Raw genomic sequence first — 14,399 nt, 5'->3', positions numbered from 1 at the left:
CTATATTTTCAACCATATTATGACACTGAAAAGGAGCTACACTTGCATTTACAGCATAGATTTGTGGTTTTTCATCCCTTCACCGCCGCCACCCTCTTGCGTAATGGTGGTTGGCGATTAAATGGAAAATATTTGCGGAGATATTTGGGGTGTGATCTCCACCCCTGTGGCGGATAACATCAGTGAAATGAATGAGGATTTGTTGTACAACCCAAAGTGAGGCACTAAATTGTATATTTCACATTGATGGATGATTGTGATGATGGTGAGCTTCCATTCCCGCGAGATGCTCCACTTTTTCCCACCGCACCTCATTTCACGACTGAAGATGGACAACCATAAGACAAAATGCTTTCTCCCTCAAGACGCCCTCTGCGGTTTTGTCCACAGCAATCCAAGGGGGAGATAATACAGTCAGAAATGGTGTACAAACTCAGCAGAAGAACTTAAGAAGTGGAAGTGTTGGAAAACTTACAATCTTCCTTTCTTGCGTGCTTCTTTTACTGACTAATCATCCTGATTTTTTGGATTCCTTTCGAATTGCACGAAAAAACAATCCTTTTCTAGGTTATGCAACGCTTCACGGACAAATTTATTGAATATTTCGCATTCTAGCACGTCAATTCTTATGCTGAAGTCGTCAAGATTGTTATTCACTGACAGAATTGAGTATTTTTATACGATAAACATTGCTATTCCGAACCTTTGATGCCCAAAAAACACTGCAAATTGCATTGAAGTCGAACATAACCTCAAAAATAGTCATTTGAACTTGTAAAATGCTTATTTAGAAAGCTTTTTGGACAATTTTGACTCTGAATCAGCAATTTTAAGTTCAATTCCAACTCATAAAAAGAGATTTTATCATCTAGAAAGCTTCCAATCAGAATCTTTTAACGTTTAAGGGGGAGATAATACAGTCAGAAGTGGTGTACAAACTCAGCAGAAGAACTTAAGAAGTGGAAGTGTTGAAAAACCTACAATTTTCCATTCCTAAATGCTTCTTCTAATTAGAAATCATCCAGATTCTCTGAATTTCCTTCGATTTTCACGAAGAAACAACAAAAATAACCCTTTTTCTAGGTTATGTAACAAATCAAGGACGGATTTAGTGAATAATTCGCATTCTAGCACATAAATTCTGCTAGTCCTTGGCAAAATTAAGCATTTGAAAGCAATTGACAGTGTTTTTTTTTTATCCTTTGATGCCTAGAAACACTGAAAATTGTGCTCAGATTGAACATAACCTCAAAAATAGTCATTTTGACAACTTTCTGAACAGTTTTGATCATGAATCTCCAATTTTAAGATCATTGGCAAATCAAAGAAGATAATTTTGCGATGTAGAAAGCTTCCAAATGGAGTTTTTGAAGATCTTTTTGTTATATTTTTGAGGTTATGTTCGGAGAAAATGCCCAGAAAGAGCAGATTTAAGTGGATTCTTGTAGAAATATTGGATGGAAACTTAAGAGATTCATTATAATTTGGGAAATAATGTCATGTTCTCGAAGTGTCAGGCGGATTTGGAAGTGTTTGGAAGGGTGTTTTAAGTCATATTATCTCCCCCTTGGCTGAGTCAAGATGCTCCCACGATGGAGGGCATAATTTGGGGGAATTCCGAGAGAAAAAGACGATCGGCACTTGGATTGACTCACATTGGAAGTCAGAGTGAATTTGCGGAGAAAGTTTGTGAGCGTGTCATGTGAGAAAGAAGAGACAATGAATAGACAATATTGAGTTACAAAGGAGCTTTGAAAAATGACACTATCATTGTCTGCTGAAGTAGAAATTGTTCGATTGATATGATGAAAATTACGGGGAGCAGCGTAAGCTCCCCTGGGCACCCCATTTCTGGCGCGGTCCCCAGCGATGGAGGAAGATAAATGACGGAAATCACTGGATATCAGATACTATAATGGCATCTCTCCATATAAAATACAATCTCCACCACATTTCATCCCCAACGCCCACACCCCCGAATGCCACCCTCCCATCCGCTGGGCGGTCGGGGAATAGGACAATCTGGAGCAGAGAGATTTTCCGGGATTTGCCGTGTATGGCAAAGGATTTTCATTCAATATGACATTCACACGATCAGGGTGTGGCGCCAGAGTCGAAATTAAATTCTTTTTTTCTCTCCCCGGCGACTTTTATCACCCCGAATATATAGCGTCCGATTACAAGAGGCAATTTGGGGTGTTGAAAATCTAAAGCTTCTCACATGAAGAAAACCGAACGACTGTCAATAATACCCGGAAAATCTTCATATTCCTATTCAAAATCGCCTTATCATGTCAGCAGACTATCAATAAAAAGGGGCGAAACTTTTGAAAAAAAACACGCAATGATGGAAGTTCAAAGCTTTATTGTGGACTTTATAGAGATAATGATGTTGGATATTTTGAAGAAAAGATGATAAATACATTAAATAGAAGCACAGAAAGATCTCAAATTCACAATATAAAGCCCCATTGAGTTCCGTTTAGGGACGATGAGTGAGACTTTTGTTGCTCTGGACGCCTTTACTCTCACCCAAGGGGGTGATAATATGGTCAGAAGTGGTGTACAGATCTGTAGGAGTTTCAGGAAGTGGAAATGCTTCAATTTTTGCCAATATTTGCTTCACAACTTTGATTTTCTGTTGATTATTTTACTATCAGAAATTAATGTTTATCAAAATTATCATTTTTACCTATTTTTCTAGGTTATGAGACTTATTAAGGACGAAAAATGAGGTTAGAATAGACATTCTAGAGCCTAAACTGAACGTATTTTCTACTTTATTAGTAGAATTGTGTGTTTTTACTCAAGAAAATCGTGATTTTGGAAGCTGCAATGTTAATAAACAATGCTGAAGTCAAACATAACCTCAATTATTCACAAAACACTTACGATTTTGAGTTAAAACGATACTAATCGATATTACAAAAGAATATAAATTCTTAATTTTAAGATTATGATCACGAAAAATACGCAAATGTACAATTTTAGTGAAATAAAATCATGAAATTAAATTGTTCAATTAGATTTTAGTTAGTTTTCAGGAAATTATAACAAAAATTTTATACAAAATCACTGATTTTAGCGTCTTTTAACGTTCTTCGGAGGATTGTGAGAAATGTTAAGGATATTTCATACGAATTGCGAATCAATTCTTATTCAGTTATTAATTTTGACACATATTTTCTAGGTTATGTGACTTATTGAAGAGGAAAAATGAGGTTAGAATAGAAATTCTTGGTTAAAATAGTCTAAAAATCGAACTTGTAAATCTGTGAGTTAGATTTGAGTTAGATTTCAGTCATATTTGAGTTATTAGTTGATTTTTAGTCTTTTTTATAAACAATTAATGCAGTCTGAAGTCCTGGGAATTGTATGGGTTTTTCATACAAATTGTGGAAGTGTCAGGAAATGGTGTACAGATTTTCTTCCCCTTTCTCTCAACCCCTGAGAAGGCTCAGATCAGCAAGTATTCAGTCGACGCATGCTGTATTTTATCCCATTCTGTCAATTATACATTTTCCATAGACAACGGGAAACAATATTCACATACATTAATCCTAACTAAACAATGCAAAGTCAATTATAGTTAGGAAAGTGATAAATTCACACTCGGAGAAACACTCGCATGTTTTCCACAAAGACTCTGTGATGGAGTTTTACTATTGAAATGTGTGTTTTATCAGCCAAACGCAATGGCCAACTTTGCTGAATTCTATCTTATATTCGCACTACAGAATTGTGGAAATTGTTCAGTGGAAATTGACTCAAAATATGCGCACAAATATTTGGAATTTTAAATGATGAATTCTTTGAATTGCATTTTGCAATATTTCCATAGCGAAATTTCAGTAATTTTCTCTTTATTTTAAGCGAAAAATTGACTTCTGATAATTTTTATTCGGTATTGAAAGTCAAAATTCAAGTGAAAAGTAAATAAATTAAGCATTTTCTAGTTGATTTGCATCTTTAAATTCACCTTAAATCACTTAGATTTGTTGGGCATAATTTTGTATGGTGAAAAATATCAAATATAATTAGCAAAAAATTCTATATTTTGAATAAAATCTGAGAAATTATTTAAAATATCATGCAAATTGTAAATTTTATATGAAAAAACAAGTCACATAATCATTGTTCGCAGATAAAATCTCGCCATTTGAGTTGTAAATCTTATAAGTTATAAATAAAAATGTACAGAAAATATGTGAAAATTTGCTTTAAATGAACTGTCCAGGAAATAAGCTCAAAGAAAACTATCAAAACCTGCTTTTTTTGTACTTAATATCGTAAGTTTGTCTATCAACTCTTGATATTTCAGTTAATATTTCAATAACACAGTCCATCAATGGTATTTGCTTTTGGATGATTCTTGGACAGTTGAACACTTATTGAGCCCAGAGTAAAACCCTGTATAGGAAAGTTTATAATTGATTCGAGTTGCGGAGGAATTAATTTTTTTTGTTTTTTATTGAGATTCCTCCGCAAGGAAAGGACAAAATCTCCCAAACTTCTCATCCGATCGCCAGAAGTGGCACAGATTTAGAAAGCTGGTTTCATTGGCTACAATTCCCGGGAACATGCCAAGATTGCCAAAAATACTCCAGAGGATCAAAATGACCAAAACTCCCTGAGAGGCATAAAAAAGTGTCTTTTTTCGGGTGTTTAAAAAATCACATAAAATACCCCGTGAGTGGCAAAAATTCGCGATATGCTTGAAGTTGTAGAGAATTTCATGGCGAACATTTCTGCCATATATCACTTTTCTCTCCGAGATCCTCAATTCGAGATATTGGCCTTTTTCCCCTTTTTTAATCCGCCTCGTCATGCACTAAGAAGAATTACATATATTTTCGCCGCGCGAACTTTTGTTCTTTTGTTCAGTCAGACTGGGCAGAATTCGCGAGAAAATCGCTAAATTAGGAATATTAGTAAATGATTGATTTTAAATCGCATTGGCGATTTTGGCTTTTGCTGGTTTTCGAAGAATCCGTCGAAATGAACATTTCTCAAAAGGCGCAACTTTGATAATTCAGACTCAATTGCTCAACTGAAAGCTCAACTTTTAGTTAATATAGCCTTTATGCAATTTATTCTTTGTGAAGCCATGAATTTTTAATATAATATTTAATATGCAGAGTGAGAAAACAGAGCAAATGAGGAGAGATTTTTATTAATTTCAGATACGAAAAACCTTTGACAGTTCTTTAACCTCGCCTCGGAATATTTTCTTTCTAATAATGTCTCAGAGAGTATTTAAAGAAGCTAATAAAGCCGGGAGCTTTTTGAAATTATGAAATTAGAACTTTTGCGAGATGTCTTAATGAAGATTGTAAATATTGCTGTATTTGCACGCTATGTGGCGAATGAACTCAACTGTTAAAGTATGTTAACGTCTCAGATTCTCCACTGTTCAAACATCTTTTCTTATTCCATGAAAATTTCAGTCTCTGGGGCGTAAGAAGAAGAGTGCCTGTCGTGAGGCGTTATAAGTATTAATGAAAGTTGCAAGACAGACAAAAGTCTCTGGGAGTTATTAAAAATTCACAGAGACAAATGCGGATAAGGAATTAATCAATTGACAAAGAGGGAGAGCTTTTTCCCTGGGATATCCGGAGTGTTTGTTAGTTGAAATTGTGCCAATTATAGAAGGTTTTACTTCTCCCTCCGATTTCCACTAAGACTACACACAGAGAAAAGAGGGGAAATACGTTGTAATACACATAACGTCATAGTTAATATCATAATGTGGCTTTTGGCCAAGCTTTCAACTACGCGTTGTAAATACCACAACGCGTAATGGATAAGCGTTATATCAAAGCGCCAGGATAAGCTTTTTTAGCCGCAGAAAATCAACTACGCGTCATAAATGCCATTGCGCGTTATACCATTTATTACGTTTCATTCTTTATCGCGTAAATATCACGTTATTACATTTACAACGCCATTGCGCATAGTAAATAATTACTATGCTTTCATATTTTATAACGCGTAATATAATTTATAACGCGTAGTTGATTTTCTAGGTCAAATGAGTGAAACGCTGTCAATGGCATAACACGTAATGGAATTTATGACGGCGTAATTGATTTTCCAGGGCAAAAACGTAATAAATATTATAACGCGTAATCGTATTTATAACGCGTAGTTGATTTTTCGGAGTCGAAGCTTTGAATTATGACTTTATTACGCCGTTATAATATTCATGACGAGCGTAGTTGATTTTCTTTGGTCTGAAAAGAATTACGGCATAAAAACGTTATGATATTAACTACGGCGTAGTTGATTTCATGATATTTGGTTGCTTACAACCTTATAAAGCACCCATTATAGTATTTACTACGAGCGTAGTTGATTTCTCACAATTTTATTACGAATTCACGAAGCTTTTGAGGAACTTTGATTTTTCGTAAACTTCGTAACATTTACAATGTCTTACGGCGTTATGACGACGTAGTTAATTGCAATCATAAGATATTTTTCGCTGAGTGTATTATTGACTTGGCTGCGAATTGTGGGGCAACAACTGCGAAAGTCTTGAGGCGCGAGAAGAGCTTTTCGCGCCGCCACTTTTATCATACGAACAAAGTGAGTGAAATTTTAATGGTGTCGCTGTGCCAATCTTCAAATAGATGCCATTACCGTGTAATTATATTATGGAAATTCCATTACTATTCCTGCGTACGCAAGTCAGTCGCGCGGGTTCGCGGATGCCAGAATTAGGGTGCACACATTACAAGTCACTTCATCATATCGCCTGCGATGTTGCGTTGAAATATTTAATTCAATCATCACATCAAACTTTCATCTAATTTGCCTCGCCAGTAATGCAATATATTTGCGCCGTAATTACACTACAATTTAAGGGACGAAATCAGGATCTGGTTTAGTTGCTTTCGCAGTAAAATTGCCACTCAGTTCTCGCCAAGGGGAAGATAATATGCTTTAAATCTGTACACCAGTTCTTAACATTTCCAGCACATGAAATTTTTAGGTTGTTTGCAAAAAATTCTCAAATTACAATGAATCTGTTGAGTTTCTATCAAATTTTTCTGTAAAAATCCATTTTAAAAGCATTTTTTCGAGCATTTTTTCAACCATAATCTTAAAATATTACCGAAAGATCTTCAAAAACTTTGATTAGAAGGTTTTAAGATCACAAAATCATTTGTAATCATTCAACAATGAAGTGAAAATCGTTCGTCAGAAGTCAAAATGATTCAGAGAGTTTTCTAAATAAGCTTTTTCCAGATCAAAATGACTATTTTTGAGATTATTTGTGAGGTTATGTTGCTCCTTAGCACAATTTTAAGTGTTTCTTGGCATTAAAAGGTAGAGAAAAGCAATTTTAGTGCATGAAAATGCTTAATTCTGCCATTTTCTTTCGATCTTTCTGACTTTAGCATAAGAATTTATGATCCAATATTTCTGTAAGAATTCATTTAAAAGCGTTTTTTAAAGTATCTTTCCAATCATAACCTAAAAATATCACCAAAAGATCTTTAGAGCCTTTTTTGGAAGCTTTCTGGATCACAAAATCATCTTTTATGAGTTTCTATTGAATACAAAATTGCTGATTTAGACACAAAGTCGTTCAGAAGGGTTTCTAAATGATTATTTTTGAGGTTATGTTCAACTTAACCACAATTTTCGGTGCTTCTTGGCTTCAAAAGGATCAGACAAACAATGTTAATTGCATGCAAATGCTTAATTCTGCCAATTGCTGTCGATCTTTCCGACTTTAGCATAAGAATTGATGTCTTACATTGCGAATTATTCACTAAAAACATCATAGATTCGTCACATAACCTCAAAAAGGATTATTGTGATTGTTTCTACGTTAGAAATTAAAAGAAATCCGCAGAAATCTACAGAATTTGGATAATTTCGCATTAAAAGAAGCACTCAGGAAGTGAATATTGTAATTGTTTTTAACACTTTTACTTCCTAATAACTTCTGCTGAGTTGTACACCACTTCCGACCACGCTATCTCCCCCTTGCTTCTCGCAAATGTTTGCAAGGAAATGATTTTCACATTCTGTGGATAAATATTGTCGATGACTTCAAATAAAACGTGCTCCATTGGAAATTCCATGCCTGGCGAAGTAATTAAGTGGACAGGTGAGTTTAGCTGTCCTGTCACAATTAAATTTCAATTACACTCCACAAATAATCAATAGTGACAATGCAACAATCTAATGCTTCTGAAAATAATCACTGTGTTTACATAATGTGCATTGACTTACAATGAAACAGGAAACGATTTCTCTACATAGTTTATATGTGTGTTGTAAGCATTGTAGGTGATTTTAAAAGAAAGCTTCAAGCTGTAAAAACACTGAACATATTTAATTACACACAGTAAAAACAGTCATGACGGAATTCTGATGGATTTTCAATGAAAAATCCGATAACATTCCTAAAAAAGTGTATTTTTAGAACAAATTGTGACGAATTGTGTCCACGGTTTTTCACCATCAAATGAGGATTCCTGTGGGAAAATCCTCTGTCTTTCCTGACCTCTTAAGCCTGACTTGATAAGAGATCTCTCTTCTTGTTATAATATAATTTTAATAATAATTTTCGCATTGGATTCAAGAAAATTGCGTCTTTTCCATTAATTTTCATCGAGAAGGCGTGAAAACTTTGCGAAATAAACTTCAGTTGATCTTAATGACAACAAGTGAGCCGAGGAATTGAATTTTTCCTTCATTTATTTAAAAATCTTATCATTATCATCTGAATTTTCACTTAAAGAAGTCCAAATTCTGTCTACTTAGGATGTTCGGACCGTGAAACTTGTCGAGGGAAAACCCTGTTTTTCAGGAAGATGAAGAAGAAGTATCGCTTTGACATATATATGGGAAATGGAGCCTCAGAAGTGCTCTATATATAGGAAAAATAATCTGATATAAAAGTTTCTTCGTTTCGGAGATATTTAGTAAAATGTGACCGAAAAACCAGCGAATTTTTTCCTAATTGGCGCACAAAAGAACATTTTTATTCAACAAGGAGTGATCTAAGATACCCAAACTGTTTTACAAAGTTGTAGATAATTTCAATATCTATCATTTGAGCCCAATTTGGGGAAAATCCGTGAAAAATTGGGTGAGATATAAGAACAAATGTGCGACAAAGTGAGGGAAAATATGGGAAAATAGGCTCCAGGAGGAGAACCTGAGCGTCTAGGGCGCCAAGTGAGGCATCGTTGGAAAGCTAATGATCCAATTGCAGCAAGGAATTGGGTTATGGACCCAATTCCTTGCGATTTTTAGTAGTTTTTCTTGTGGAAATCGAGAGAAATTATCGTTTGAAGTTACTTCAAGGAAGAAAAGGCGTAAAACGACGGTTTTTCAATGGATTTTGGTGTCGGAGAGAATAAAAATAGGCCCAAAACAACACAGAAGATTGATTTTAATTACGATAAATTAACAGAACTATACAGAAATTTCCCAAGAGTCCAATTTCAATTAATTTTTAATCCCTTCTGAGCTCAAATGAAACAATTCGTATGAGATTTACCACAACTTTCTTAAAGAGTTCAGAACGAAAAAGGCAAGAATTGAGGCTGTTTTTCTTCAAACATCTCCAGTTTCTCTTACATGTCTCAGTGGTCACGTAATAAAAAAAGTTTTCAATCTCCTGAAATATCTGGACATTAAAAAAGAATCATCTTCTTACAACAATATAAATAGAAAGCATCTAGAAATTAATTTTTGCTGAGGTCGTGAAAGCTCTTTTAATTAGTCTCTTCCGATGAATTGTTTGTTCTCGAGTGGGAAGTATAGAGAAATTGGCGAAAAATTAACACCAAAAAGGTTCCTAAACTGAGGAGCTTTTCGTGGGATTGTTTCTTGGGCAACTTTTAGTGCGGACAATGCTTTGAAGGTCAACTTGAGACACCACAAATATTCGCTTAAGAGGGAAAATGTGTCGAAAATTTCCTTACTTGCTTGCCTCTGATGTTTCTGCCACTGAAATGGTCACAGTGGGTGGTGAATGTATCATTGTAGCTCACAATCGCACTAAACGTTTTCCACACACTGGAACATTTTATTAAATTCTTCACTTTTCCTTCTTCTGCCACAGAGTTTTTTTCTCTTCTTCTTCTTTGCCACTCGCAGTTCTTTGGAATTGGTGAAAATGTACGAAAATTTTCACGAGAAAACCACCCCCCCAAAGAGAGGAGAGAGGAGAAAAGAGACGCGCACGAAGATTATGTAATTCAGAGGAGTGGTATTTTTTTGTTGTCACACACTATATAATATTTTAATTCCACATTGTTCGCAAAATTGACGATTGAGTGGAAAATGTTCTTCGGCAGATTTGTGAGAAATTGTCACGCTGCCGTTGAGAAATTGCAGTTCTTTCTGCTGCTGCCCTTTTTTCCGCTGGGGGATGATGAATTTCAGTGTGTTGAGAGTATCGAGATCACTTTAGGCCAACACTGAGACACATTTCTCTATCACGCCCCATTCGCCAGGGCCCCACGAGGCTCCGCCGATAATTCAGTCAGACTGGCTCTGTGATGTGGAAGAAGCTTCCTCTGCATCCCCCGGAATGTACGATGAAGCGCGGGGGTGGTTCTCGGGCTAGGAATTGCGGGGAGAGAGAGAGAGAAAGCACTCGACACACTGATATTCCTCGTCTAAAGAGCTTTTGTTGTCTGACGCTGGCGGTTGAGGGTGTGAGGTTGTCAAAGTGCTACTTTGTAGGCAAAAGACAAGGGTTGAAGAATTCAGACTCGAGGAGTGAAAGACTGTGTGTGGTGTGTGTGACCTTATTCCAATGGAACACTCCCCATTTTTTTTCCCCCAAATTCGCTTTGATCACTCTTGGAACAGGATGTTTTCCTCCCCCCTTAAAGCAGGGATTGACTTTCAAATTGCCTTCACTCCAGCCAGAGTCACAATCAGCACCATAATTGCTTTAACACCAAGACAACTGTTTCTCTCTCTGTCTTTTGCTATATAGTAATTAGAGGTAAAAAGTCCTTCGAAAATGTCTCAAATGCTCAAATTCGTTTTCTCCTTGAGGACAAACACACGATTCTCTCCTCTGCAGACGCTGTGCAGATTGATGATTGGGACTTTTCTTTTCGGCGGGGCTCTTGAGCAATTCTTTTGGGGGTAAATCACTCTGTGTCCAGACACTCCTCCCTTCAGCAGATGCCGTGGACTTCACCACCGACACAATCACGCTGATCTATCAATTGTGAGGGCTGCAGAAGGTTTTGAGTGGCCCTTTTTCTTCACCGCCACCGACACCGCGCAAGGGTTGCTCGCGTGGAAGAGGTCTAGATCAGACTGAGGAAAAGGCATTCTCTGGTATTTGCGGGTGGGGCATCTCTCTCTCTTCGCAGATTCATCTCCAGAGCCATCGGGATGTTGTGCGCATGAGACTCTCCACGCGAGAGCCAAAGCTCTCGCGCTCTCTCTTGACATTGTGACGCGTGTCGTGAGGAGAGTGCCATCATGGCCATCACCCAGAGATTGTGGCTGTTTTTGATGTATTTCGCCCAAAATTTTCCCGCACCCAAAAAACCACCCCCAAATTTCCACTATACACACTTCTTTTCAGCGATGAGTGATGACGAAGAATGACAATTGCTAATGATTCGCTCGCGCAATTCACATTGAAAATACGCGCTCTAAATTCAGAGAAACACTCGCCAAATGCGCTGATAACTTTCAACTTTGATCCCCAAGAAGAAGAAGAAGGAAAAAAGTTCTCGTGAGGGGCGCTTGCTGGATCGTGAACAAACTTTCTAGGCCGGGGTTAGGAAAGAAAAAAAAAATCCCAAAACGACAATAAATTATAGATGATCTCTGTTTTTCCTCACTTGAGCGTCCGTTGTATTTATGTGCGGTGCACAAAAGCCTTCGTCAACTTTCTGACGGCTATGAGCGGTATCTTCGGCCACCCCTGAGAAGAGGGTGGAAAGCCAGGGGATGCGTGAGAGTAAACGACAGCGTCGGAAGCCCTTTCATTCCTCAATGTCATAATCATCATTGGTGTCGAGGAGATGGACTGTAATGCTCTCAGCAACACTTTTCCCATAGTCAACAGACTCACCTTGTCGCCAAGGGGGAGATAATACAGTCACGAGTGGTGTACAGCTCACCGGAAGTCTTCGTAAGTACACAAAAACCTTCAATATTCTTTTTCCTGGTGCTTCTTTCTTTGACAAATTGTCCCGATTCTTTGGATTTCCCTTCATTTTTGCGCTGCAAACAATCAAAATAATCCTTTTTCTAGGTTATGTAACAAATCAAGGGGGAGATAATACAGTCACGAGTGGTGTACAACTCAGCAGAAGTACTTAAGAAGTGGAAGTATTCAAAAGCACACAATCTTCCTTTCCTAAGTGCCTTATTCACTGACAAATTATCCTTATTCTTTAGATTTCTTCCGATTTTAACAAAGAAATAATCACAATAATCCTTTTTCGAGGTTATGTAAAGAATCAAGAACAGATTTAGTGAATAATTCGCAATTTAGCACATCAATTCTTATGCTTAATCCGTGAAAACTGTTATTTATTGGTAGAATTAAGCATTTATATGCAATAAATAGTTCTTTTTTGAACATTTGATGCCAAGAAAAACTGCAAGTTGTATTGAACTGGAACATAACCTCAAAAATAGTCATTTATACCAGGAAAATGTTCATATAGAAAGCGTTTTGGAGAATTTTAACTATGAATTCATTGGCAAATCTAGATCATTTTGTGATCTAGAATGCTTCGAAACTGAGTTTTTGAAGATTATTCTGTTATATTTTGAGGTTATGGTCGGAAAAGGTGTCCAAATGTGTTCTTAAATGGATTCTTACAGACATATTTGGGAATGAATGTGGAAACAATATAAAAACTTCATGTTCTTGAATTGTCAGGCAAATTTGGAAGTGTTTGGAAGTGTTTGGAAGTGGTGTACAGATTTAGGCTAATTATCTCCCCCTTGTAACGAATCAAGGACTGATTTGTTGAATAGTTCTCGTGCTAAAGTCGAAGAGATTGTCAATAATTGACAGAATTAGACATTTGCATGGATAAAAATTTCGATTTTGTATATTTGATGTTAAAACACACTGAAAATTGTGCAAAAATTGAACATAACCTCAAAAATATTGATTATGGATGATTTTGATTCACAATCAGCAATTTTAAGGTTAATTAGCGAATCAAACCATATGATTTTGTGATCTAAAAAGCTTCAAAACGGCGTCTTTGAAGATTTCTTGGTAATATTTTGAGGTTATGTTCCGAAAAGACGCTCAAAACAAGCGGTTTTAAGTGTTTATTTGTAGAAATATGAGATTAAAACGTATGGAAATGATTATAATTCAAGAATTAGTGGACAAAGCATGTCTCAAGCACACTTGGAAGTGTTCAGAAGTGGTGTACAGATTGAGGGCACATTATCCTCCCCTTGCTTTATGCGATGGATTGTACCTAATGTACAGAGATTACACAATATTCATTTAGGAATGTACATAGCGTGCAATTTACCTAAATACATTTTTCAATTCGCTCTTCTGCATCAGCAGAGAAAACAGCATTTTGCTATAAAACGGCCGAAGGAGTGAAAATAGATTGGGAAAAAAAGAACGCATGAAAGATGATCTCTCGAGGATGAAAGAGAGTGAATATGGCGATAAATTGACACCACAACATGGAATAGCCATACAAGAGTCCTTTTCACCTTTCATGTGAACTTTTTTGTCCTTTCTTCTCCCTCACTTCGCAAAAAGTCCTCTCTGGCGATGGTGGGTGAGGACGAAGGATCGGATTATAGTGCTCGAGGGACACAAGTCACTTTGCTCCTCTTCCTCATCATAGACCTCAGCAATGCTCGCATTTACACGGATTTTCCATAAATGAAATTCCAATGTCGCAATTTAATAAACTTCCCAAGAATTGATTTCACAAAACTTGGTGGAAAAGAATCGTAGAATGTTGTGATAAATTGAAAAATGTCGAGTTTACATGATGATGGACATTTTCCAAGAAATTGTTTCAATAATCTTTTCTATTGGCAGACAAGAATCTTCAGTTTGTGGGAAGATTTTAACGTCAATCTTTAATTAGCGGTCGTTGCAACTTTATTTTCATAACATTTTAAACAAGCTGTCAAAGTTATGAATCCGTAAAAATGCGTTGCAAGATTGCAATTCATAACATTTATGAAAGTGGAGAATTTATTTGATAAGAAAGCCAAGAAGAGCCAGAAAATTCACTTGAAAATCAAGGAAATTGACAATAATGACGTCTTCAGATTGATTAGCACAAATTGACACTTAATTTGTGCACTTTTCAATGCACCAGATGGCGTGACATGCACGGAAATACAGCTGTGCTGAAATGTCACAGCGAAATCAACTTTCTGAACATCTTGGC

General features: G+C 36.5%; 1 protein-coding gene across 1 annotated transcript in view; it reads right to left on the bottom strand.

Moving 5' to 3' along the window:
- Window positions 1-11,293, bottom strand: part of LOC132257521 (glutamate [NMDA] receptor subunit 1) — an 84,960-nt gene extending 73,667 nt beyond the window's left edge. Inside the window, exon 1 of the mRNA XM_059754465.1 lies at window positions 9,951-11,293. The gene's annotated coding sequence lies outside the window, so the exon portion shown is untranslated. The remainder of the gene's footprint in view (window positions 1-9,950) is intronic.
- Window positions 11,294-14,399: the final 3,106 nt, after the last annotated feature.

The sequence above is a fragment of the Phlebotomus argentipes genome, unplaced genomic scaffold (genome assembly GCF_947086385.1).
Source record: "Phlebotomus argentipes unplaced genomic scaffold, Phlebotomus argentipes genome assembly scaffold_4, whole genome shotgun sequence".
NCBI lineage: Eukaryota > Metazoa > Arthropoda > Insecta > Diptera > Psychodidae > Phlebotomus > Phlebotomus argentipes.
Note: the sequence above shows the minus strand (reverse complement) of the source record. Positions and strands in the feature narration are given on the sequence as shown.